Raw genomic sequence first — 26,710 nt, 5'->3', positions numbered from 1 at the left:
CGGCCACTCTTCACAGGCTTGTTTCATCTACGAGCTAGTGGAGGGTGTGCTCTGTCCCATTACCCAGCTCATTGCTGAACAGGGTTGGACCCATTACCAGTGCCTGGGGCACACTGCTAGTGAATGGCCTCCAGTAGAACTTTGTGGTCCTGATCACAGCCCTTCTGAACCTCGCCAGTTCAGCCAGTTGTCAGCATGCTTCCCTGTGTACTTAACGAGCCTGTCTGTGTTGGGATGCGTGGTTGGTTGACTGTGCCTCGATGCCAGGTGTCCACCAAAGCCACTGTATTGCTCCCCTCCTCAGCTGGGCAGGGGAGAGAAAATAAGACAAAATGCTTCTGAGTTGAGATAAAGGCAGGGAGAGTTCTCTCACCAGTTGTTCTCACAGGCAAAACTGACTCAACTTGGGAAAATTCATTGAATTTATTGCCAGTCAAATCAGAGTAGGGTAATGAGAAGTAAACCCAAATCTTAAAAACACCTTCACCCCACCCTGCCCTTCTTCCCAGACTCCACTTCTGATTTTCTCTCCCTCTGGCCCCTCAGAGGTGCAGGGCAATGGGGGCTGTGGTCAGTTCATCATATGTTGTCTCTGCCATTCCTTCCTCCTCAGGGGGGAGGACTTCTCCCACTCTTCCCCTGCTCCAGCATGGGATCCCTCCCACAGGAGAAAGACTTCTGTTGGGGTCTCCTCCCCCGCCTGTAGCCCTGGGAGCCCTGAGGGCACAGACACACGGGGTTTCCCTGCCCCTGCTCAGCCTCGTTCCCCATTGGTTGGTTTGTGTTCCCCTGCGCGGGCAAAGCAGCTCGGGTGCTGACTGCAGCAGAGCCTCTCGGCAGAGCCCGGCCATGCAGCTGGGGAAATAAACATCTCTGAAACATCTAGCAAGAATCCGTCCGTATATATTTCTTTTCCACGGGACTCCTGGTTGGATATAGGCGTGTTGCAGTATCCCCACTGCAACATAATGGTGGGGATTTGAGGGCAGAACGATCCCCAATCCCTTAGCGACTTTGTGTGAGTAAACCCTGGAAACTTTGGATTCTTCTTCTTGGTTTTGTTTTGCTATTCCATATCTAAACAATGGAGGAACCGTGGGAAGACTCTTGGCTTTCAGAGCCGCATATGGACATTTATCTTAAACTTAAAATGATTCTTGAACAACGGTTTGCAAATTTTAGCTTGATTCAAGCTCAGAAAGAACTGAAACACTTCCTGGCATGGTTGTTTAAGGACTTTTTCTATGTTTCTTGGGATTTGATTCTTACCAAGAGCTTTTGGAAGACCGTTTGGACCCAGTTAATATTTGAGTCAAAATATATGCCGATGGAAGAATATTTTCGTGAATATTATTTAATAACCGAGACTGTTGAGCAATGTCAGCTGTGTCCTGGTGAAGGGAAGCCTGGCTCAGGGACCGTGTGACCCAGGCCACGTGCACCGAGCGCTCTGCGAGCAGCAGCGAGACGGTTCCCGTGCGCGGGCGGAGCCACGCGGGCCGCAGTGTCGGTGGCGGAGCGAGGCGCGGCAGGAGCGGCGGGACCCGGCAGTGCCCGCCCGGCCCCGCGCAGCCCGTGGTGGAGCGAGCCCCGAGAGCGCCCGAACGAGAGGGGCGGCGCGCGGGCGGCGGCTGGCGGCGGCGGAGCGGAGCCGTGCCCAGCCGAAACACGTGGTGGAGCAGGGCACGGGGGGGCCATCGCTTGGGGGGCCCGCCGAGATGCAGCGCCTGGCAGTGGCAACGCAGCTGCGACCAGAGGAGGCGATGCACGGAGAACGGAGCGGCGCGGCCCGGCCCGGCCCGCGCGGCCCCGAACGCGACCCCGGGAAAAGTGCGCCGGAACCAGCAGCGCCGATAATTCCAACACGGGAGCGACCGAAAGAGAGAGCAAAGACACAGCGAGACAGAAAACAGCAGCCACTCGGAAAAAGGAAAAGACCATAGTAGCTAAGATCTTAGGGACAGTGAAATGGTATAATGTTAAACAAAACTATGGTTTTATAACAAGGTGTGATAACCAGCAAGACATATTCGTGCATAGAACTGCTATTAAAAGGAATAACCCTGAAAAATGCATCCCAAGCTTGGGAGATGGAGAGGTGGTGGAATTCAAAATCATACAAGGTAGAAAAGGGTTACAAGCATCGCAGGTCACTGGGCCTGATGGTGTTCCTGTGAAAGGCAGTATATATGCAAAAAATCGTAGTCATGTTAGACAATATCTCCATTGTAAACCCCCCCTACAGTCTCCCTTTCCTAATCCCACCTTTCCCTTTTACCCTATGTCCTATTACCCCCAGTGTATTCCCAATCCGTTTTTTCATCCATGGTTTCCCTCACAAAACCCTGCCTTTGCCAATTGTTTCCCCAAAAATCCTTTTCCAATGCCGAGTGGGGGATGAAAAGGGGGAGGGAAGAGATTGAACCCTCTCCTGCCTCAGTTTCCCCACAGGCATGTCCAGAGAGTTCTGTCTTCCTTCTGTCAGCCGTAAGGTGGTCCGGAGAATCTGTTTGGACATTTAAAGACTCAGGAAGGTGGCTTGTTTTGTTTTGAAACAGTTCTTGTTATGGTTATCCAGTTGTCTTCATTCTCCTTTTATTAAAATAAAACGGGTGAGATGTTGGGGTCTCCTCCCCCGCCCTGTAGCCCTGGGAGCCCTGAGGGCACAGACACACGGGGTTTCCCTGCCCCTGCTCAGCCTCGTTCCCCATGGGTTGGTTTGTGTTCCCCTGCGCGGGCAAAGCAGCTCGGGTGCGGACTGCAGCAGAGCCTCTCGGCAGAGCCCGGCCATGCAGCTGGGGAAATAAACATCTCTGAAACATCTAGCAAGAATCCGTCCGTATATATTTCTTTTCCACGGGACTCCTGGTTGGACATAGGCGTGTTGCAGTATCCCCACTGCAACAGACTTCCATGAACTTTTCCAACATGAGTCCTTCCCATGGACAGCAGTTCTTCATTAATTGCTCCAGCATGGATCTCTTTCCATGGGGTGCAGTCCCTTCAGGAAAAGGGGTCTCCAGTGTGGGTCCCCTGCAGGGTCACAAGTCCTGCCAGCAAATCTGCTCCAGCATAGACTCCTCTCTCCATTAGTCCACAGGTTCTGCCAGGAGCCTGCTCCAGCTCGGCCTTCCTGTAGGGTAACAACCTCCCTCAGGTATCCCCCTGATCTGGCATGTCCTCCGTTGGCTGCAGGTGGATCTCTGCTCCACCATGGGCCTCCATGGCCTGCAGGGGGAACATTGCCTGACCGTGGTCTGCACCATGGGCTGCAGAGGAATCTGGAGCACGTCCTCACCCCTCCTTCCCCACTGGCCTTGGTGTTTGCAGGGATGTTTCTCTCATGTATTCCTGCTCGTCTCTCTGACTGTGGTTGCACAGGTGGTGTTTCTCCTTCTCAAATGCATTATCCCAGAGCTGCTGCCACCATCACTGACAGGCTTGGCCTGGGCCAGTGGTAGGTCTGTCCTGGAGCTGGCTGGCCTTGTCTGTCAGACATGGGGGAAGCTTCTGGAAGCTTCTTCCAGAAGCCATCCCTGTAGCCCCCTGCTACTAAAACCTGGCCACACAAACCCAATACAGGATATTTTGGGATGCAGCACTGAAAGCTTTGCTAAAGACAAGGTAAACAACACCCACTGATCTCCTCACACCAAACTTGTTACGTCATTGGAAAAGGTTGATCAAGCATGACTTTCCCCTCATAAATCCATGCTGAGTGCTCCCAATCACCTTGTTCTTTTTCATCTGTCTGGAAATGGTTTCTGGAATTAGTTGCTCCATCACTTTCTTGGTGAGACTGACAGATCTGTATCTCCCTGGGCCCTTCTTGTTGCCCTTCTGGATAACTGGAGTGACATTTGCTGTCTCAAGAAGCTCCTCTGATCATCACAGCCTTTCAAAGGGAATTGAGAGTGGCCTCACAACTATGGAATTATCATAACATCAGCTCTTATGAAGTGTGTCATAATAGGGGAGAGCTGTCCTGTCTCTAGCTTTTTTCTCTCTGTTACTTGCTCTTTGATTATAGGCTTTTTTCGACAATATTTTCAATACTTTTTGATGTGGTTGTAAGACCTGGAAATGTATTGTTTTTAAAAAAAAGGAATCTAAAATAACCTCCAAGCTGTATGCAATCAGACAAAAGGAGTTTCAAACTGTGTCATATATATCATGATAGCTTGATGAAAACTTGAGTTCTGACATTGCTACTGCTTCACAAGCCAAATATAAGACTTCTCATTCACCCAGAGTGGAAATTAATCTTTAGTACGTTTATAATCTTTTCTCATCATTAAAACATCTGTTATTCCGACATAATATTTAATGAATTCACAGTAAAAATTGCATTCTAAATACTTTGAGATGTGATACTTAGACACTGCCTTTTATTCAGATCTTTTTGAATAGTTTAAAAAGTAATCATATTTTATTGTGCTAACTGCTCGCTTTGAGCTCATCTAAATGGTAATAAGGGAGAAAATGAATGAATTTTTTTTCAATAATTTTTCATGGTTTCCCTAAGTATTGAACCATTTCCCTTAAAACTTTTCTATTGATTTGTGCACTCATTTCTGTGGATCATCACCACCTATGTATTGAATTAATTATCTTTGCAAAGTAGTTTTTTCTTAAAAGGGAAGTCTTAAAACTTCCTGGACTTTTCATATCAGTGAAGAGCAAAGCTGACTTTTAGCCTCCTCTCTGAGATCATCTTCCTGTAAAATCTGCTTTCTCAGATTTCTAAGATAAAACATTTACCATGCCTAATTTTGTACCATGTACCTTGCTAGTTCTAATACTAGAGAAATTATTCTGATTTTTAGCATCTCCAGTCCACTTAACTGCTAAATTACCACTTCATTAAATCCTTTGCTCTTTGACTCAGAACCCTGGCAATCTGTGGCAATACCCATTCAATTTTGAAAGCTCTTTCAAAGAAGCAGTCTGAGATGGTATCTCAGAGATGCAACTGGGCCATTTCTCACATGAAGTAATGACTAATATACCAGTCTAAAATATCAACAGTGTTAATTATGAACCAATTACTATTGCCAAGCTCATCCAGCACCATCTCTAGCAGAACACCTTTCAACCGCTACCTCCCAAATTAGCAAAATTCCTGAGCTCCTGACTACACAGCATAGCTGTGCATTTTCCAAATTAAATCATTGCAAACAGCAGAGCATTATGGCCCTTGGTATGCCTCTGGAGGGGGTTTTGCTCTGGTGGAAGGAAAAGAGTAGAGGCTAAGGGCAAAACTGTTTCTGAAAAATCTATTTTTATCAGCTTGCTGAAGAGCCAATTTCAGAACAAGGTGAGAGGCTTGCTTCAAAGCTGACCTTTCTGAGATGAGATGCCATGGCTCATAGGGGAGCACAGATGCTTTGCAGGTGCAGCATGGGTTTACAGGAACTACTAGGACTTCTACAGGAAAGTAAGAGCCAAAAAAAGAGTAAACTGTAGTATATGTGTGTGCATACCTGGACTTAGTGAGAATATCACCAAGCTGTAAGGAGAGATCTCCATAGGCAGCAGAAGGAAGAAAACATACCTGTGAAAGCCTCATATGGATACTGATGTGACAAACACTCTTGTATATGAGGCAATCTAACCCAGAGCAGAATCATGTAAGAACAGGTTCCTGCAGTTCAGCAAAGTCACTACACATCATCTGGGAGGCAGCAACTGGCTGTTCATGTACCCACATTCAGTCCATAACCTTAGGCACCCAGAGACACTTAGGCCAGTATGTTGAGCAGCACAGCTGTAATAAGCTAAAAATGGATTTATGGTCTGTTATGAAGTGTTGAATGATAAGTGATGCATTATTGATCAAGTGAACTTGATCACTTTCTGGTAGGTGATGCACCCATGGTGAAGTGTTAGGAAAAAAAAAAAAATTCTTTAAATCTTTAAACCAAAACATTCTTATGGTCTTTCCAGGACATTTTTCTCCTTTGTGGAAGAACAGCTTCACAGACTGTTTGTAATTCCACTGAAACCTGAGGGATTTATTAATATAGAAATTGAGTCAGGTACAAATAGCTTAGCATATATTTTGGATTCTTTCCTATTCTAGACAATTTGGAACCTGATAGATTAAATTAACAATGAGGAATGACAGAAGAAAATATCTTAAATCACTATGGGAATTCAGTTAGTAAAATGATGTATCAGTCTTATGAAAACGTGAATAATAATGGGAGCATCCTCTGAGACAGTTGTAAGTAACTCTGGGGCTATGATTCGTTCACCATTTAACTTCTTTAAAACATTTGATTTGACCTTGGGCTGCTTTCACATTTGAAATATTTGTGCCTACAACTCAGGTGATAAATACCATTCCTTCAAAATTTATTTAAATTAAAGCATTTGGATAAATGTGAAATATCATGTTAATACAATATTTCAAATATGTTTTATGTCATGGCTGTTAACTGATAAAGAAATTGAGGAAACTTGGGGCTATAAAAAGGAAATGTTTAAAGCTATTTTAAAAACTAAATTGAAAAATCTTAAATATGATTTTCAGTTGGTAGAGAAAACAGTCCTTCCAGGGAACTAACAGGCTTTCTGATTACTAAAAAAATAACCCCCAAAAAGTAAGCACCACAAGGAACTGTGTCCTCAGATGCGTTGTATAAATTGGATTAAATTGGGTGAATGGGCAAACAGAATCCATACTCTAGATTACAAGGATAAGTAATGACAAATATCCTAGTTTTCTCTGAACAGTTTAAACAATGTCTAACATTTTGATATTGAAAAGTAATAGGAGCTAGGTACATTTGTAGGGTACCTGCAGTGTACACTGCTCCTTCATTGTCTGCAGCTAAATTGAAGTGTTCAGTCTACATTTATACCATTTTCACTGTGTACACAACCTGGTTCTTGGATCAGATGGGATAGAATTTCTCATTACCATCCTTTTTATCGTGTAGAAAGCCCTGGCCAGGACTAAAGAATCCTTTGTGCTATAACAGTAGAGAATCTCACAGATATATTGCTTGTATTTTAAACTAGTTTAGAAAAGGCCTGGTGCAGCTAGCTGAAAGTGAAGGCATGGCAAAGTTGCAGCTTTTGCCTGTTCAGTGGTTCTGCACCTTCAAATAGGCCATTTTAATTTCTTAAGCTTAAAGTAGCATTGCTTGGTGCCATGCTGGGAACTAGCAGGGCTGAACTGCCCAGCAGGCTTTGCACGGGGCTGCCAGCATAGCCTCATGATACAGCAGAGTTCTGGCTGAGAGCAAGTCCTTTGAAAATGCATACCCTGACTCCTGTCCCCTCTGGACGACAAGATTTTTTTCCTCTGGTCCTAAGCCATCACAATTAATAAGCACAGCAGTACATATAACAGGAGTGCAATTTGTAGCCTGCCAGACTTGATGTTTTACAGCCCAGTGACAAGCACATGGCATGTTTATAAGGGCATGGCACAGGCTCTGAGCACAGAAGACATCACTGGGTACCTTAGATGACTGCATAACAAAGAAGAGGACAATTTGGGACCAAACTGTAAAACAAGGACCGTGGCAGAAAGCATCTTGGCAGAAAACCCCCATGTTTCCCCATGGAAAGGATTAGCTGGCTTGGTTCAAGTCAGAGCTGTGTGGACGACCAGAAGATTAAGTGTCTAAATTGAAACAGGGAATGAATTAACTTGGCAAACAGATTTGAACAATTACACAAATAATCTTAATTTTGAATGCTAGTATTCCCAGGCTATGTAAGCTTGGACTCCGGAACGTGCCTTGATCTGGAGAGAGAGGACAAGGATTGTGTACCTGTTATGATTCTAAACCAAGGTCAGTTCTGCTCAAGTCTTCATGGACACAGAAAATTAAACATGCTCAAGACCTAGGCCTTACGTACTCAGAAGGTTTTCAACTCACAACTAACTTTTGGTGCTGCAACTGGAATTTTGGCATAATTATCAGTTGTCATTTAAGAAGGAGGAACATTAAGTTTCGCTGCTTTCCTAGCTGGAAGAGGGTTGAACCACACACTTTACATTCCAGGGAACTCGTATCTTCATTTCAAGGATCTTGAAGTGCTCACCATCCACAGATATGTGTACAAGAGTAATGATATTAAAGAGAGAAAGGAAATTTTCTTAAAAAATGGAACATGACTCAGGCAAAAAGAAGATTCTTTCTTGGAGAGAACTGTGAGTTGCACTTGTTAAACTACTGTTACAAGACAGCATACCATTAAGTTTAAAATTACCCATAAAAGAAAATGAAAACCACAGATTAACAAGAGTAAAATGTTTGAGAAATCCAACACCTTAGGGATTATCCTTACCTCAAGAAATGGAGAAAGTTATGGAGATTTAAGAGGACTTTCTTTTAATCCTAACCAAAGACAGGTGTGTTTTCATCATTGCTTCCTGATATTTCATCCCTCTCACCTTTCTTCTTCATCCCCTACATTAGTATATCTATGAATTTTTACATAAACAAAATATGCTTAATTAGGCTATTGTCACAGTGAACCAGCCATGAAAAACCTTATTGTAAGAATTATGAAAAGATAGTGTGACTTTTTAAAATAAAAATAAATTATCTTTTTTAAACTTTTAATGAGCATAGAAGTCAGATGAAATTCATTCACATGCTGCAAAAGCCAATTCTGATAATAATTAGGATTTTAAGTTGCTTTATTTGCATGCATCCTCTCATCTGGAAACATTCCAATGGACTGATTAATTTACTGTAAAAATCTAATCTGGAATAGTCATGGAAGGAATTATAAAAATAAAGCTAGCCTTCATGCCCTTATGTAACATTAATTACAGTTGAAACACACCAGTTATGCCAATAGCATGTAAAAATTTATTCATTCAAAAATCCTTGTGCATTGCAACATTTTCAACTCAGTCATTATTTTCAACATAGAGAATTTTAGACAAATCTTTCTATGTTGAAAGTAATGAAAAGCAGTTCCGTGCCCAAGGCAGGAATCACAAAGTTGGTACATTTTTCTCATATGAACTATTTAATCTCTTAAGCTTAGAATTCACTTGAGAAAACAGTTATGAATATAGCAACTATCTTTGTCAATTCATGCATTTTGCATGAAATTAAACATATCAGTGTACATATCTGTAAACCAAAACCCCTTCAAAATGGAAACGTTCTGCAAGTTTTCTGGTTAGAAACAAGTACATCACTAGGGATATAAAGAAAAACATGTAGTGAATGAATTCCTCTTTCTATTCTGTTCATGTATGCAGCTTTTGCTGCAGTCATCAAATGGTAGTGTCTTGATCCATGAGTCTTCTTTCCTCCCTTCCTTCTGCTTTCTGCCTCATGGGAGAGGGGAGTGGGTGAGGGCCTGGATGGGTATTTGGCTGCTGGCCAGGGTTAATCCAACACAGCAGCCAGAGAGCCAAGGCAGCTCAGCACAGTGGAGGTGTGCACACTGAACCGTGGTCGGTATCCCAGACTTTTGCATAAACAACTTCCAGCTTTCCCTATTACACTGTATTGCTGACAGGGGTTTTTCTTGGCAGAACCAGAATTCTGTGCCTTCTTTTCCAGTTGTGCCTGGAGATGCTGCTTGCAGGGAAGCCACAAGTAAAGAACATGTACATACGTAAGGCCCCTCACTGATCTGTTCATGTACCAGGTGGCCCCTGGGGCCCTGTACTGCTCTTTCCAATAAAAAGGCAGAAAAGTTGGGTATTAAGAAAACTGATTTATAGCCTTCTACACCTGTGGTTATATACCAAATTAGCCAATTTTTTCACTACAGGAAATACCTCAGGGGTGACCTACTATCACATGGACTTATGCCATAACACTAGATATGCCAACTCTATTTTGGTTTGCAGACAGCCATATTCTACATCCAAAAAAAGCATAATCAGCAGAGGTGATTCCACCCCTCTGCTCTTGTGAAAACCCACCTGGAGTCCTGTGTGCAGCTCTGGGGACCCCAACATCAGTACATGGACCTGTTTGATTGAGTCAAGAGGAGGGACACAAAGATGCTCAGAGGCCTGGAGCACCTCTCCTATGAACACAGGCTGAGTTGGGGTTGTTCAGCCTGGAAAAGAGAAGGCTCCAGGGAGACCTTATAGCAGTCTTCCAGTAGCTGAAGAGAGCCTAAAAGAAAGAGGGAGTTTTTACAAGGACATGGAGTGACAGGGCAAGGGGGAATAGCTTCAAACAAAATGAGAGTAGGTTTGGATTGGATATTAAAAGAAATTCTTCACTGTGAGGGTGGTGAGGCGCTGGAACAGTTGCCCAGAGAAGTTGTAGATGTCCCATCCCTGGAGGTGTTCAAGGCCAGGCTGGATCAACCTGATCTAGTGGAAGGTATCCCTGCCCAAGGCACGGAACCAGATGATCTTTAAGGTCTCTTCCAACACAAACCATTCAATGATTCCATGGTTTTATGACTATGACTCGGAAGGCAAACTGCAAGCACATCACAATGATTTGGTGATACACACACTCTAACAGTATCTTCTGTTTGGAATATCTGCTTCTGTAAATTACTTAAAGATTTTATATTATGGTATTTCTATTTCAATTAGTATATTGCTGATTAAATTTTAGTGCCAACAGAAAAAAAGAGTTTTATGTTTGTTGTTCTCTGGGTAGCACTTCAGGTTGAAATATGCTATAAAAATTGTGCTGAGGTTTTCAGGCCAAAAAAGGAGACAGAAATAACAAAAAAAGGGAAATCCTGCCAGTCTGAATTTAGCAACACTCCTTGATAAACTGCTGTCATCAACATATAAATTTTAATTCAGAACTTTGGAAGCTATTCTGAAATTCTACTATATGAAGTGAAAATTGAATGGAACTTTTAATTCAGTTATTGATTTTCAAATATATAAGAAAATGTAAAATTGTCAAAAACGAAGAGTTAAGTCTCATTACTAGTGTCTGCTGGGGAGAAAACAGTTGTTTCAATAACTACGTAAGAAAGTCGGGCAGGGAGAACTAAATGTTGAAACCATCAGTACAAGCTTCACGTAACACTGGCTGCTGCAGGGGTGCACTAGAGCCAGTCTTACAAGTACCTCCAGCCAGGATAGTTTCCCTTTAGGTTCTTCATAAGTGCACTAAACTATTTGCTCTCTGAAATCTTGTGCTGTCGTTAGGATTTGGGTGTCTCCACCAGTCACGCGGGCAGGAAGGAGTCCACACACCTGCATCCTCTAACAGGGATCTGCTCCTCTTCAACACACAGGGTCAGCTGCGTAATAATGTTACCGAATTAACAGTACATTTTCATGTATCAAATTGCTGCACAACAGGCCCTTAGAAACCAGTTAGAGATTGTTATTTAGACACAGTATTTGTTTTGCTGTGATGTCATAACTAATGCTTTAGCAGAACGTATCTGTTCTCTAGGGTGAAGACCTTGGTAGAAAAAACCTCACCTGGTGTATGGTTCACACATCCCCTGCCCCCTCATTATTCTGGAAAATGCCCATGCCATTTTGAGAGAAAATATGTTTCAAAATTAAAATCTAAGTAAGAAAAAAAGTATAAATATCATATGAGGACATAAATATTATATGTGAATACCTGAAAGTGGTGTAACAGTTTGTTGAGCGAGTTCTAGTCAAATCAAACCATACAAATATGAGTTATGCACTTGTTTGTTTGTTTGTTTTTCAGAAGAAAATCCTTATTTTTCCTCTTGAAATGCCAAGGGAGATAATTATTTCGCTTGTTCACCTGAAGGGAGCTTGAAGTTGAAGAACTGAACAGAAATGCACCTGTGGTTCCTGCCCCAGTGCTGCAGCACCTGGCTGGGAAAGGAGGTGACGGCTCTCTTGCGATCGCAGCACTCCTCCTGCTGGTGAGAAACCACGCGAGCGGGACGCAGCCCTAGGTGCAAGCTGGGCCAGACTGATGGTGCAGGAGCCTACTTTCAAGAAGACTGGGAATAATGGCCTCATCAAGGAGACTGAAACTGGGGAAAATCCAAAGGGTGTGGGGAAATGGGAATAAAATGAAAAAAAGTTAGGTAGAGATGAGAGGAGTGCCTTAAGCAGGAAGAAGTCATGGCCCAGAGGAAAATAACACCAAAGGACAAAGGTACAGAAAGGCTGTACAAGACTTAAGATCTCTAATCAGTGTAACTCCAGTCTGCCAAAATAGGCGTAAAGTCCACTGGTTGAGCCTGCCTTTTCAGTGGTTAAGTCAAAAAAAGAGAAAAACTGTTTTTTTCTTGCCACTCTTTTGGGACAATTAAAAGGGACCTCCAAAAAAACCTAAAATTCTAAATCTGTTATTTCAGAAGTTACGAAAGAGATATCACAATTAAGATACTAGAAAAGAAATTTCACAATGAAGCTGTTTTAGCAGTGGAACAGCTTGCCCAGGGAGATGGTGAAATTTCTGTCATTAAAGGTGTCAAAGATGTCCTTGTTAGGACATGGCCGTGAGCTACCTGTTTTAGCTTCAACAGTGCACTTGCTTGAAGCAGAAGGCTTGATGGAAGACCAGCAGATGTCTCTTCCAATCTATATCATCCTGTGAATGTAATATGCATTTTCTGGGGGAGCTTCCAGTACTGGAAGAGAAGAAAATCTAAAGCTTGCATGCATCACAATGAAGCAGACAAAAGTTTGTCTTAGTCCTGGCATTTCTTATTTTCCACAGCCTTGGTTTGATAGCTTCTAGTAAGAATTCTTTTAGACCCTTTTCAGTCACAGCCTTACACTTCTTAAAGCCACATGATCTGTGATTTATTTAGGTGTTGGGCTGACTTGGGGCTGTGCAGCAGAAAAGACAGCATTGTCAAGACCGTGTTCTGACTCATTGCAGCTACACAAGTCAGCAAAGAAAGCTTTGTAGGAAGAAAAGAAGCTTCATTGAGGCCTGGAGAAATGGATCTTATCCATGCTAGTCCCTCTGACCTCAACACACTGCCTACTCAGGGTAAATTTTTGACAAATGCTTTTGTAGTTTTCAATATATATCTTCCCATCCAGGATCTATTTTATGGAAGTGCTGGGCACAGGACAACAAAGCAAATGCATCTAAGAGTTTTTACACAAGCAGAGATTAAGTGAATTTAGGATCACTCAATATAGAAAAGAAATAATTGCATGAGACAGCATGACAAAATCTAAAAAGCCATGATGCCCTAAAAAAAAAAGTGAATAGGGAATAATTCACTATTTTCCACAAGAACTATAGTAAAGATCAAAAGAAATTACCAAGCTGCAGATCAAATGCAAGCAAAAGACTTCTTCCACAAAAAGTGTAATTAAACTATAGAATTCTTTGGCCCAGAAAGCACCCCAGAAAGCCATACATGTCCAAAATATATATGATTCGTAAAAGTGATTAGACAAATCCAGAGAAGGCCATCCATCAAAGGTTATTACAATGAAAAAGGCAGATACAACCTTTGACTTGAGAAGTCCCTCAAAGAAGTGATTTAGTGTGAGAACATCCATTTTGCCTGTTGAATTAAGTGCACCCATGCTAAGTTTTGTGATCTATTCACAAGTGGCTACGCAAACAGTCTGGGCAGATAACAACTGCCATGTGCCTAACAAATAGCAGTGTTATCTGCTTTGACCAGATGCAAAGAGAGATCCTATGATTTAAGTGCCCCTTCACTTTACACAAAGGATATGACATGCTGCAAAACACTTTGCTTACTGTATTGCCATGAATCCAGTCATACTTGGAGTCCTGGAGCAGAGCCAGATAAAATGTTAAAAAAAAATTACATGAGGAAATGTGTTATCAAAATAGAAGTACCAGATTTGGGGGATTGAATTTACCACTGCATCCAAAGCATTCCCTGCTCTTTTACAGAAGTTACAACTTGGGTTTGACTTTTTTATTTACAGTGATATAACTGAGGGATAATGAAACATGTAGTTTGTTTTTACATAACAAGTGGGTTTCCTAGTATTTGACAGAACGATATCACTCCCTACTAGCCCTGTTCTTACCCTCTTTCCCCAAACTTTCAGTTCTGGCTGTTGATGTATGTGAAACACATGTTTGTATTCACACTTGGAACAGTATCTGTCAGTTTTACTGAGGGTTTTCCATTACCACTGTAGTGAAAAATTCACTAGCATTGCAAAGAAACAATTAAAATGCCTTCCCCTAACTTTTCCTCTTCCATTTTGGGGCGGGAGAAGTATTGTTTTGCCTAAGCAACCACGGCTTTCTGCATATGCAAAAGCTGTTGCAACTTCAACATATTGAAATTTAAAAATTCCCAGACTTAGTATAAATGGCTTGGTATTTTGATATCACGTTCAGTGCTCCTGCTGCTACTTTGAACCATTGCATTGCACCGTCTCCCCAACTCAGCAGCAATATTCCTCTTGAAGTTCCTCAGGGACACCTGGGCTGTAGGGATTAATGAAACCAGAATGTCTGGGACCTAACAGCTGCAGAAAGAGTCTAGACAGAGTCCTTGTCTCTTCTCTAAGGTATAATGACTGCTTTTAAAAGAGGGTGGAACTATGGATAGATGCCCAACATCCCTCTTTATAAAAGTAATGAGAATTGAAAATCTAACAAAGGAACAAAAATGAATCCCAGGAGGTGCCCTTTTACATTTTTGGACTCACATATCTCCTTGTGTGTCTAGCCATAGGTGACAAAAGGGCTCATCTCTGACACTGGCTGTTCAAAAGCTCACAGAGGCAATGCATTAGAGACATGCATGTCCACAGAGGGGTAGTCAGATCTGTAGCAAGCCAACCATGGTAATCAGCACATCAATGGCATCCCATCCTGCTGCTGCTGACTGCAGTGCTGCTTCTCATGCCATGCTTTGCTCCCTGGAAATCTCCTCCAAATGTCAGTGCCTCCAAAGAATCTGCTGGATGTTCCCAGGTCACTTATTTCATAGGGCCACAGGCCAGTAGAGAGCCCTGTCTAAAGTTGTGTAGGAGAAGTTTTTCTTCACTGGAGCAAAGGTGACATATTTGGAGGCTTTTCAGACAGTTGTTACACCTGCAGGATTCAGAAAAGCCAAAACCTGGCCATATCGGTCGTCTCATGCAGGGCAGACAAGACCATGGTAGACTCAAGGTTGGTGCCTCATACTGGCATGGATGTGAACCCAGGCATTACTGTACAGTGTATTCTCTGAACAGTGTTTCTCATGTTAGCTCCTGGAACCCAGAGAATGCATCCCAGAGTCCTGAAGGAATTGGCTGATGTAGTTGCCAAGCCGCTTTCCATGATATTCAAAAAGTATGGTGGTCAGAGGAAGTCCCGGGTGACTGGAAAAAGGGAAACATAGTACCCATTTTTAAGGGGGAAGGAAGGAGAACCCTGGGAACTACTGAACTGACAGCCTCTCCTCTGGGCCTGGGAAGACCATGGAACAGATCCTCCTAGAAGCTGTGCTAATGCACATGAAGGACAGTGAGGTGATTGGAGACAGACAGCATGGCTTCACTAAGGGAAAATTCTGTCTGAGCAAACTGGTGGCTTTCTATGGTGGAGTGACTGCATCAGTGAACAAGAGAAGAGCTACAGAACTCATTTCTGTGGTCTTCTGTAAAGCCTCTGACAGAGTTCCCCACAAAATCCTACTCTCCAGATTGGAGAGTCACATCCAGAAGGTAGTGATCAACAGCTCAGAGTCCCAATGGGCATCAGTGACAAGAGATGTCCCTTAAGGGTCCATATTGGGACTAGTGTTATTTAATATCTTCATTAATGATATAGAGGAAGGTATTGAATGCACTCTCAGCAAATTTGCAGATCACACCCAGCTGAGGGATGCAGTTGACACACCTGAGGATGGGATGGCATCCAGAGGGACCTGGGACCTCAAGAGGTGGGCACGTGGGAATCTCATGAGGTTTAACAAGACCGAGTGCAAGGTGCTGCACCTGGGTCAGGGCAACCCCCAGAACCAACACAGGCTGGGGGATGAACAAATCAGAGCAGCCCTGCCCAGAAGGACTTGGGGGTGCTGGGGGATGAGAGGCTGGACACGACCCAGCACTGTGCACTCACAGCCCAGAAAGCCAAACGTGTGCTGGGCTGCATCCAAAGCAGCGTGGGCAGCAGGGTGAGGGAGGGGATTCTGCCCCTCTGCTCTGCTCTGGTGAGACCCCACCTGCAGTGCTGCAACCAGCTCTGGGGGCCCCAGCACAGGACATGTTGGAATGAGTCCAGAGCAAGCCACCAAGATGAATAGAGGGATGGAGAACCTCTCCTATGAGGAAAGGTTGAGGGAATTAGGATTGCTCAGTCTGGAAAAGAGAAGGCTTTGAGGTGACTTAATTGTGGCCTTCCAGTAACTGAAGGGAACTTACAGGAAAGATGGGGCAAGACTATTTATGAGGGTATCTAGTGACAGGACAAGGGAGAAAAGACTGAAAGACAGTAATTAAGACAGATGGTAAACAAAAGAATTATGTTAACAGCAGGAATGAGACAAACTAGCTCCATGTTAAAAACAATTGAAAACAGATGCTCTTTTTGGTAGACTGTAGCCTAGGCAGCAAACTGTTGGTTGTAACACATTTTCTATTATTCTGTGAATTATCTGAATCTACAAGAGAATGAAATGTGATCCTCTAGTCTGGGAGCAGAAGCTCTCAGGAGGAAAACTACTTGGGTTCCAATTTCTTATTCAAAGAATACTTGCTGTAAAATACTTAAACTTTTATCAGAGCAGCTATTTGAAACCAAGTGAGCAATCTAAACAAGAGCAATTGCTATTCTCTGTAGATTGACAATAAGTTTATTAAAGTGTCTTTTGATGTGATCAGAACTCCTGTCTTAAAACCTCTGTTATCCCCTTAAAATGACAGATATGCCAATGTTGTTCTTCCTCAAGGAAGGCTTAAGAACAGGAGAAGCCGAAAGTCCTGATTTCAGTGCGCCATTGAAGAGTTAATCGACGCTGCACTTTCAGAGCAGGTTCTGCAAGTGCCAGCTCTTAGATTATACCAGTTCCTGCTGCCTGCAGGGTGGCACAGGAGAAAATCTGCTCAGCAAGGGCGCTGATTCCTACTTATGCTTCTTCCACCCTAAATGGGTCCTTTGGACCATTATGAATTAGACTCAAATGATGAGTAAATCTGACTGTCAAAATATTGTAGAAAGTTAGGATGAAGCTAATAAAGAAGTTCAGGTATCAGAGCAGTTCAGACTATTGTCCTGGAGATAGCAGGGCTTCCTGAAGAGTTTGGGAGAACTGGGCTTAACTGCTTATGGCACACATTTCCAGAGCCTAATTCCCCATTAACCAGAGAAAAAAGGCAATGAAAAGAACCATTAGAGAAGAACAAAAAAATAACCGTGGCCTCAGGCACAGAAAAAAATGTGTGGCTCTGAGACATAACTGTCTCTGAAGCTCCAGAGCTGTCAATAAGCTAAAATAAGCTAAATTAGAGCTTTTGTAGTACAAGAAAACAAAATTATGTGCCATTTTGAGAGATTTTTGTTAAGTGGATAAGCTGCCTTCTATCATTATTTTCAGTGTCTAAACCAACATAAACAGTGTGTAGAGCCCCAACTATTGGCTAAGTACTTAGGTCTACTAAAGTTAGTATTATGGACCAATGTTTCACCTGATGCAATTATAACACCTGATGGAAGTTCACAGATCAATAAAATGTTATTGTGTTTCAAATACACAAGGCAAAAAGAAATTCTCTTAGAAACATTTAACTTTGGAAAAAATAAATACATAAAGACAGACACTCTGTTTTATTGTCACTAATTACTTATGGCTCATTTTGTAATTCTGTAGAACATTTTCTGAGAACCAATTTATACAAATATATGAAGTAGGCCAACACAATCTAAAATGCAAGAGCTTTCAAGATAACTTTAAGTATCATCCCTTCCCTTGCCTGGTGATTAAAAGAAAAGCAGAATTTAATAGACATGAATATACAGCCTGCTCTGTCATATATGTTTAAAATAGATTCTTCCTAAAGAGATCTGGGATGGGATGCAAAATTTACCAAAATCCACATCATTGTCTGAAATTTAAAAGTGAGCAACCCACATCATAATAGAGCAAGTAAAATTGCTACATGTTTTACATTAAGTAAGTTGTTTTGTGGCAAACTCTTCAGTTAAAGAAACTGAGGAATGGCTGACCTTTTTAAAAGACTTTTTGGTTACTGTTTCTGCTTTCTCAGACTAATTGTGCACTTACTATATTGAAATCTAAAGTCTTGTCCATTTCTGCGGACCTTCACTCAGGCATCCAAAAAACAAACAAGTGTATTTAAAGGAAACGAACAAATATATTCAAAGGAATATACTGAAACAAATAACAAAACCCCACACACAAAACCAACATCAAAAACCTCCCAACAAAACAACAAACCTCTTGTGGCGTTCTTGTTGGGATAAAAGCTGCTAATTATCGACATGCATAAATGGATATTTATTCAAAGCAGGTAAAAATATATCACATTAGTATGCCTCACTTATTTAATGCAAGTTGTAGATAAAATGGACACTGCAGTGACCAAGCCAACACTTCCTTAAGGGCTTCTGACTGTTCTCCAAAAATGAATTAACCAACACTGAAGAATAAAGGCTCGCATCAAAGTGAGATTTTTAACTCAATACCAAATTGATATTTAAGGTTTTCTTTCCTTGAATCAAGAGGATTCTGGTTTTATTACCCTTCACCTTCAGCTCCTAAGTATTTGCTATCAGATTTTGCCAGTTCTGCAATATGGAAGTGTTTACAGATAGAGCTTGTATGAAATGCTGTGACAAAAAAAGTAAATTTCACATAAAACACAACAGAAAGACAATCACTGCTATCTTAGAAAAATGTTTGTTGTGGTAGAGGGTGACACCAGCGATTGTTTCAGTGCCTGTGTCTTAGCTATCAGCAGTGCCCATGACTTGGCTTATCTATGTAACCAGAGGCTCAATTCAGGGATACAGTCAGATGGGTTTGTTATAACCAGTAAGACAATGTGATAGCACAGAATCATATTCTTTTGGGACAATAAAAAAGTATGTGGGTCTGGGTTTAAGAATACCTCACCATGAATATGAAATCACGGAATAACTTCTGGAGTGTGAGAAAATGTATACAAATGCTTTTCTTCAAATCTGTCTTGTCTTCTTTTCTCACTTGGTTACCTGCTTGAAACACAGATGACTTCTCACCATACCAGAGCTAGCTTTCAGAGGATGAACAATCTTGTGTTTAGTAAAAGTGTTTGTGGCCAAAATCCAGTAGTGAATACACAGAATCGCAGAAGAAGGAAAGCTTTTCCTTCCATCCACTTGGAATTTTCCTTCTTCCAGCTTGAGTATTGTCTTTGCTCCTTTCTTTGAACTCCTTTGGGCAGAATAACACAACAATTGGATTCCCTGAGCCTCTCTTTAAGCTAAACAATCGAATTCCCAGCTTCTCACTGTATATCATATGCTCCAGCCCCTCAGCCATCTCATTCTGGCCCCCTGCTAGATTCACTGCATTTCTGTTGTGCTGCAAAGTCTATAGCAGCCATCACCTTTTGATTTATTTGTGCCTCTTCCACTACCCAGCTGTGCAACTCTGAGAAAACCAAATCACAATAATTTTTCTTTTTCTCTTGCCACTCTGTTAACGATGTCCTTTTGGGAGTGAATGCTTACAAGTAGAAATTGCTTCTTCTCCTAGGTTACAGTGTAAGATGTAACCAAAAGCATGTATTCTATTATCTTCACAAGCTGTCAAAGCAGGGGGGGCAGTGTTTGTTATCTCCTACCATGGCTCATCCCTGATAACTCCCTCTGGGGAATATCTCTGTTTGATGGGCCATCAAGGACCCACCACATGACTCATAGAATTACATCAACCCACTGTGAGATGCTCTGCCCAGGGGGAGGAGCCAAGCATTCCCACCTGGATATAATCTGGGGCTTGGAACAGCACGAGCAGCCCTTACCTATGGGATTCCCAGAGGACAAGAGTCACCACTGGACCTTCATGTGAAAACCAGACCCTTTTCAACAGGATCACTTCATCTGGACTGCTACCACCACCCTGACTAACAGGGTGTCAGGTTGTATCCTGACTCTGTCAGTGTTCTTGTACTATTGCATTTATTTTAGTTTTCCTGTTAAATTATAATTCTGACTTGTGATCTCCCATTGGTTTGTTTTCAAACTAGTACATTCTACCACTTGTGTATACCAAGTGTGTTCCAAATACATCAGGATTCTGATCTCTCTTGGCTTCTGGGCATTGCTACAATAGAAAAAGCAATAATACTTATCCACAGTAAGCACAAAGGGAAAAAATATTGCAATAGGACAAAAAGAGAAAGACCTAACTGAAAATAAAAGCCAAAGTATGAAATGAGGAATGATGATTTTTTTTTGAGCCCAGATGGTTTTTTCACAGAGCAAAAGCAGAAGTCCCTAGAAGCTGGAAAAACACCCATTTTTGCTTCACTACCTGGAACTACCATCATTGTACCTCCCACAGTCACTGGAAAAAGATGTAAATCTTGGGAATCACAACTGCCAGTACCTTTGCCCTGGAGTGCTCTCTGCAGGATGGGTTTCCCCAGAGTCTCTCTCTGGTTTTATGCCAACTGATCTTCCCTGAAGTGTTGGTGTTGTGTTGTAAGTGTAATAGCTGAAGACAAAATCAGGCTGTAGATGTGAAATGTCTTTCAGAAGGTTCCTGGGATGCCAGATTTTTTTAATCTCATTGTGTAAAATAGGGTTTCTCCTTTTTTCAGTTGACTCACTGAATGCAGAGTAAACCCAATGTTTCTCAAGTCCAGGAAGGATACCTGGGTACTTATTTGTGTTGTTATGCAAGTGATATTGATTATCTCATTCATGTAAACAGGTGGCCAGCTGAAGAATATAATATGCCATTAAGTGGAGGTTAATGTTCCTCACTATATTGTTCAAGCGTAAACAAATTTTTATCACTAAACTCAACTTTACCTACCTTATGAGTAATTTAGAATTTTTTATAAGCATATTTATTTCAAATTTCTGAGTGAAGCAAGCAAAAATTGTGTACAAATTCAAAGCACAGTGAATGAGAATATAGTTAGGTGTTACCAAACTTTTTCTCCCAGTTTTTTTTCCCCAAAACTTCATTTTCTCCAAAGTGTGAAAGGAAGTTTTCCCATTTCCAATTTCTAAATGAAGTTTTGGAAGCCTATTCTGTTGTTTATTTCCCAGTTTTGCAGGCTTAAAAATGAGAAAAAAAAATGTTGAAGAATCATTAGTGGAAATGCACATGAATAGACCATCAAAATTACTGCTGGTAGAAAAAATTTTGTTCACTTTCATTTTTTCCTCTGTTTAAAAAATAAAAGGCTATGACAGTCTCTAAACTAAAGCCATAGAAGTAATTAAATGCTTATCCTCCATGCTGGAGTTCAAAGCCCAAGTTCTTGCTTTCTATCATAGAGTTAATGTACATTTAAACCAGTAGATTAAAAGACATGAAAAAATACTGGAATTGTCCTGAAACAAAATTGATGATCAAATTACTAAAACGAAACAAACACAAAAGCCAAAAGGAAGATCCCCTACAACTCAGTTTATTTCCTGTTGAGATTCTCTTAGGCAAATTCAGGAAATGTCATTTAACTTCTGCCTATTTTATATGATAAAGTTCCATGTAATAGGGTAAAAATGATCTGTGGAGTTTCTGGGTCAATTGTTTTCCTCACAGTGTTTCTTGATGCATAAAAGTACAGGATTCCTGACTTTCGTAATCTGAAAATTTTGTTTATAGACTTTTCCTTATTGTCTGGATAAAAACCTGCAGCTTTTCTTTCAACGAATAAATAAAATCATACAGCACTTTTTTTCTCTGCAATTATCTCGACTGCTCTAAAAGTTCCATTAACATACAGCAGTCCCTTTTAAATTATCAACTTTTAATGCTTCTGCCTATGATAGAGTTGCCTATTTTGTGAAATGAATAGTTTCATGGGAACATCAAATGAGTGCTCAGCACAAGCAGCCCTTGGCCAAAATCCATGGTAAGTGCTGGTAAATTATTAGAGAAAGAATAGAGAACTAAAGATACTGCCACACTACTGCCATGCAGTTCTCAAACTGTTCCTTGCCAGCTTCCTCCTCTATACAACTCAAATGCAAAGAAGGCTATAGCAGGATTGGAAAACATATGGACAAGGTCAACAGTGAAGATAAAGGGTATGGGAAGTCTCTGTATGAGAACAACTTGACAGTAACTCTTCCACTTAGGCTGGAGATGACCAAGGTCTTGGAAAATGTACCAAACAAAGCCTACAAAATCAAAAGTGCACAGGGGGAGAGAGAGAGGATACAAGTCACTGCTTCTACCAAAAAAAAACCTAGGAACCATCAAATAAGGCTAGTAAGTAGCAGGTCAAACCAATCAAAGGAGAAGGTTCATCACCCAGTGTTAAACTGTAAAACTCCTTGCCAGCTGCTGGTGAGGACTGATGGTTTGCATGGCTTTGAAGGGAGAAGGGATAGTGTAAAAGAGATACATCCATGGAGTGGTAATACACAGACAAATCACTTCTACACTGGCAAGTTTCCAAGCTGTAATTCCTAGATGCTGGAAAAGTATTTGGGGCATTTATCACTGCGTTTTCATTATTCGTCTATTCTTTCCCTAGGTATCTGAGCTGCTGATAGGGAAGTCAGAGGTATGAGACCATCCATGCCTGTGTGGCAGTGGCCAAAGAACTTCCACTTCCTGCATGAGCACCCATGACCTTCAATCTTTCCTCATAGCTGTCAAAAATGGGTTTTCTCTGCCTTCTTCCAGCCACTGCCAAGGCAAATCTTTATCCCTGGCTCTTTATCACCTGGTTCACCACATTTTGACTTTCCCTGGATTCTGCATTATTCATGTTTTTTTACCAGCCATGCAGAGTCTCTCTGCACACTGAATTTATGCAGCTCCAATTCATCCTCTTGCTCTAAGTGTTGTTTAGAAGCCGACTCAGAGCTTTCTACACCTGCCCCACCTCTAACAATGCTGTCTGTCTGTGCAGTCTGTCTGACTTAGCAGAGCAGCTGAGCCTTAGGAACAGCTTAGTGGGGTGCTGCAGATACTGCAGGTGCCATTGGGAAGAAAGCAAAGGTGAAGGGAAGGGAGGACATTTATTGTAGTCATGCCCATTGTGTGTGGTCTTGCCAAGCTTGAACTGGTCCTTATGGATCGGTGGCGGGCTCTCAGAAGTGGGTGTGATGGTGCAATTGTGTGTATTCCACATGCCAAGCACAAATTCACTTTTAGACTTCTGTGGACCCTGGCCAGAGCAACAGCTATGGCTGATCTCCCCAGGCCAACACCACGGGCACAAACTGGCATTCAAGATTTTTGTCTGAATCAGTGTGACACAAAGACTGAAGTAAAGGTCACTTCATCTGGAATCACAAAATCATGGATTCATAGAATAATACTGGTTGGGAGTTGCCTCTGCAAGTCATCTTGTCAAACACAGCATTCCTCATCTTCCTGGAAAAAAAAAATACAGAATTTAGGCTCCAAGGTCTCATCACTCTTCTTGGCAATTCGTGCCAGCTCATGAAAGTTACTTCTGGCTTAGTGTTCTGGCTTCTGTTAACATTTCTCAGGTGCACAATGCTGCCCACACATGGCATGGCTAAGCTCGTATCTAATTCAGATTTGAGAATTCATTTGAATTGGTACAGCAGCCAAAGAGTTTCTGTCATAAGAAGGTGAAGGAGTGGATTGCAAAATGGTGAATGCAGAGTGTGTAATGCCCACATGGAGACAGGCTCCCATCCAAGCAGAAAAGGCTATTAAATCATTTTAACACAGCAATATTTACAGCTATGGAAGGAATAAAATATTTATCTAAATACTATTCCAATAATAAGAAGCCAGAAAGAATGCTCTCTGGTTTCTTTATAAGAAAAATACAAAAGGTGTTTTATAATATAAATTTATTTTTTAAAGCTCTGTAGATCACATCAGATGTGGTCTAACTGTAGTCTTCAAAAACTACAGATTTTGTCAGACATTTTGTATTTCCTAAAAGGATTTTGCACCATATTGTGTTATTTCTATCTTCTCCATGTTACTTTTTTACCTTTTCTGATGGTTCATCTGGTGAAATTTAAACTTTTAAGTGTGGGTTATTTTAAAAGAACCTTACCAATGAACCTTACACAATGTCATTTGATACTTTTCTAGACCATTGAACTAGAGTGAATAAAATAAATTTAAATATAGACCATCTAATTAATTTCTGCTCTTATGTGTCTTGTGTGAGGTGACATATTACATGAAGGTAGGATGAGGAGGCAGAGTGATATTCAGATAGAACAGGTGCGGTTTGGTTCCAGTACCATATGGAAAGAGCAGTCCTAGGTTGCTTAGACAGTATTGGGTTCCAAATTTTGTGGGGTATTTCACACTCATTGAGTGAAAGAGACTGCAATTTATGGTTAAATAGGATTCCAGAAGTGTAATGAGAATATAAAGAAAAAAAGGGGCTTAAGTTGACCAGTGCTGGAAACTTGCATTTTCAAAAGACATTATTAGTCTAAAAGTAAAAATATACATGATTTAATCTTGCAAGAAAATACTAATAAACAAACCTTGCTGGTCACTTTTTCCAGCTAGCTGGTGATTCCCATTGGGAATGAGCATGAGAACAGAACAAAAACATGTCCTGTGTGTGGTTGTATGGATGGGAAGGAGTTGAGCTGAAAGCTCCTGCTTCATTCCAAAGGACTGAGTATACAGAAAAATAAAAGTGACACTATCATCAGCAGAATTAGCATGTTTTTATGTGAATGAGAAGTACCTTAGCTGTTTATACCACAGCAAGGTTTGCTTTTCTCTTACTGACCGGAAATTTTCTATTTTCTGTTAATTCTTTTTTTTGCAGGAGAAATCATCTACATTATCAAGGTATTGTTTGCTAACTTGCCTACTATGGATATTTCAGTGTATTTAGTCTCAGCTCAGCACCTGCAGGTCTGCAGATTCTCTGGGAAATCAGACTTAAGCAACATCCAGCTAAGGGCCACAATGTACAGATTTATTTATTTTATTTATAGATTTATTTATTTTATTAAAATTTAAAGTATTGCAAAGAAAGCCTATCATAAAATGAAAGCCTACATTGAACTACAATTACTGGATGCTGATTCTTGTCCACTTGTCACTCTGTCAGTTCTGATACATCTATACACCTTGGCAAAGAAAGTCCACCAAAGAAAACTGGCCAGTAGATACCTTTTTTGAATTTGTAATTTAATAATCCTGTTTGACCATCTCAATCCAATATGTACCAATTTGGAAGTTTCCTGCCACTTGCTCCCCTCTTATTCATTTTTGGCTTCTCTATCAGACTGCCAGGACTGCTCCAAGGAGAAAATAATCTTCAGGTTACATAAATTGGTTGTAAACTTCCATGCTGATGAAAACATTAATGACATTTATCAGAAGATATTAAAACTTAAGTTTGGTATACCATTACAAGCTCACCCATAGTGTTACTATTTTAAAAACACATAAATGCATTCATATGCAAATACTACTAAGTTTCATGAATAATAATTTTTATTATTCTTTTATCTTCTTTTTCTTAGTATTGAATGGCTTCAGGATAAGAAATTTCCTAGAATTCCTTTTTTATTTGTGGCACAGAAATGAGGGTATCTCACAGCCTGTCTACTCAGGTGTCAAGGATGAAAATGGTTTGTAAAGAGGGTACTTATTTCACAGAAAAAACATGTGGGATTTAGATATGCCTTTGAACAATTTTACATTCTTCATTTTGCATTCACTTGTCACATTTGTTGTGCCAAGAGGTGGACTGAAAACTCACTTTAGCTAAGCATGTGTTGATTCCATGTTTGTTATTTCAGATATACAATTTTCCTTTTTTATTGTTACTGTTATATTGGGTTTTTTTCCACTTTTACACACTTCTACCACAAATAACATCAATGGGTAGTAACACCGCTAGCTTGAATGCCTATGGAGCTGTACCTGAGAAGGGTAGCAGAACCCAGCATCCTTGACATGTTCAAGGGCGGCGCTACCATTCGGAAGAACTTGACAGGGTTCAGGGAGGGTCTGGAAGGAACCTTAAAAGATTTAGCAAGTCCTGTGCCTGGGAAGGAGAAACTGCTTGCAACAGCACATGCTGGTGATGTTCTGGCTGGGGGAGCAGCTTTGCTGGAATGGGAGTCTTGGTAGCAGCAAGCTGAGCATGAGCCAGCAGTGTGCTCTGGCAGCCAAACAGGTCAACTGTACCAAGGAGTGTATTAGCAGGAGTGTAGCTGTCATATGGAGGAAAATTGCTGTCTTTTGCTGCTCAGCCTTCATCAGCCTGCATCCCAAATTCTGCACTCAGCCTTGGGCCCACTTATGCAAGAAAGACCTTGACAAGCTGGAACATTCTACAGAGGCCACCAGATCAGTCAAAGGACTGGAGCACCTGCTCTGGGAGGAGAGACTGAGGGAACAGAGCCTGTCAGCCTGGAGAGAAGAAGGCTTGGGGTGGGACACATACCTAATAGCAACCTTCTAAAACCTACAAGGATGTCATAAAGAAGATGGAAGAAGGCTTTCCACAGATGTATGTGCCAGTGGGACGATACAAGGCATATAAGTTGAAAGAGCAGAGATTCAGACTGGATAGGAGATACTTTTCCAGCATGAAGACAGTCAAGCAGTAGATCAAGTTGCCTAGAGAGGTTATGCAGTCTTCATTCCTAGCTATTTTCAAAGCCTGTCTGGGTAAAGTCTTAAATAA

Source organism: Aphelocoma coerulescens, chromosome 2, assembly GCF_041296385.1.
Source record: "Aphelocoma coerulescens isolate FSJ_1873_10779 chromosome 2, UR_Acoe_1.0, whole genome shotgun sequence".
NCBI classification, from domain to species: domain Eukaryota; kingdom Metazoa; phylum Chordata; class Aves; order Passeriformes; family Corvidae; genus Aphelocoma; species Aphelocoma coerulescens.
The sequence above is the reverse complement of the archived record's forward strand: the minus strand, read 5'-3'. Positions refer to the sequence as shown.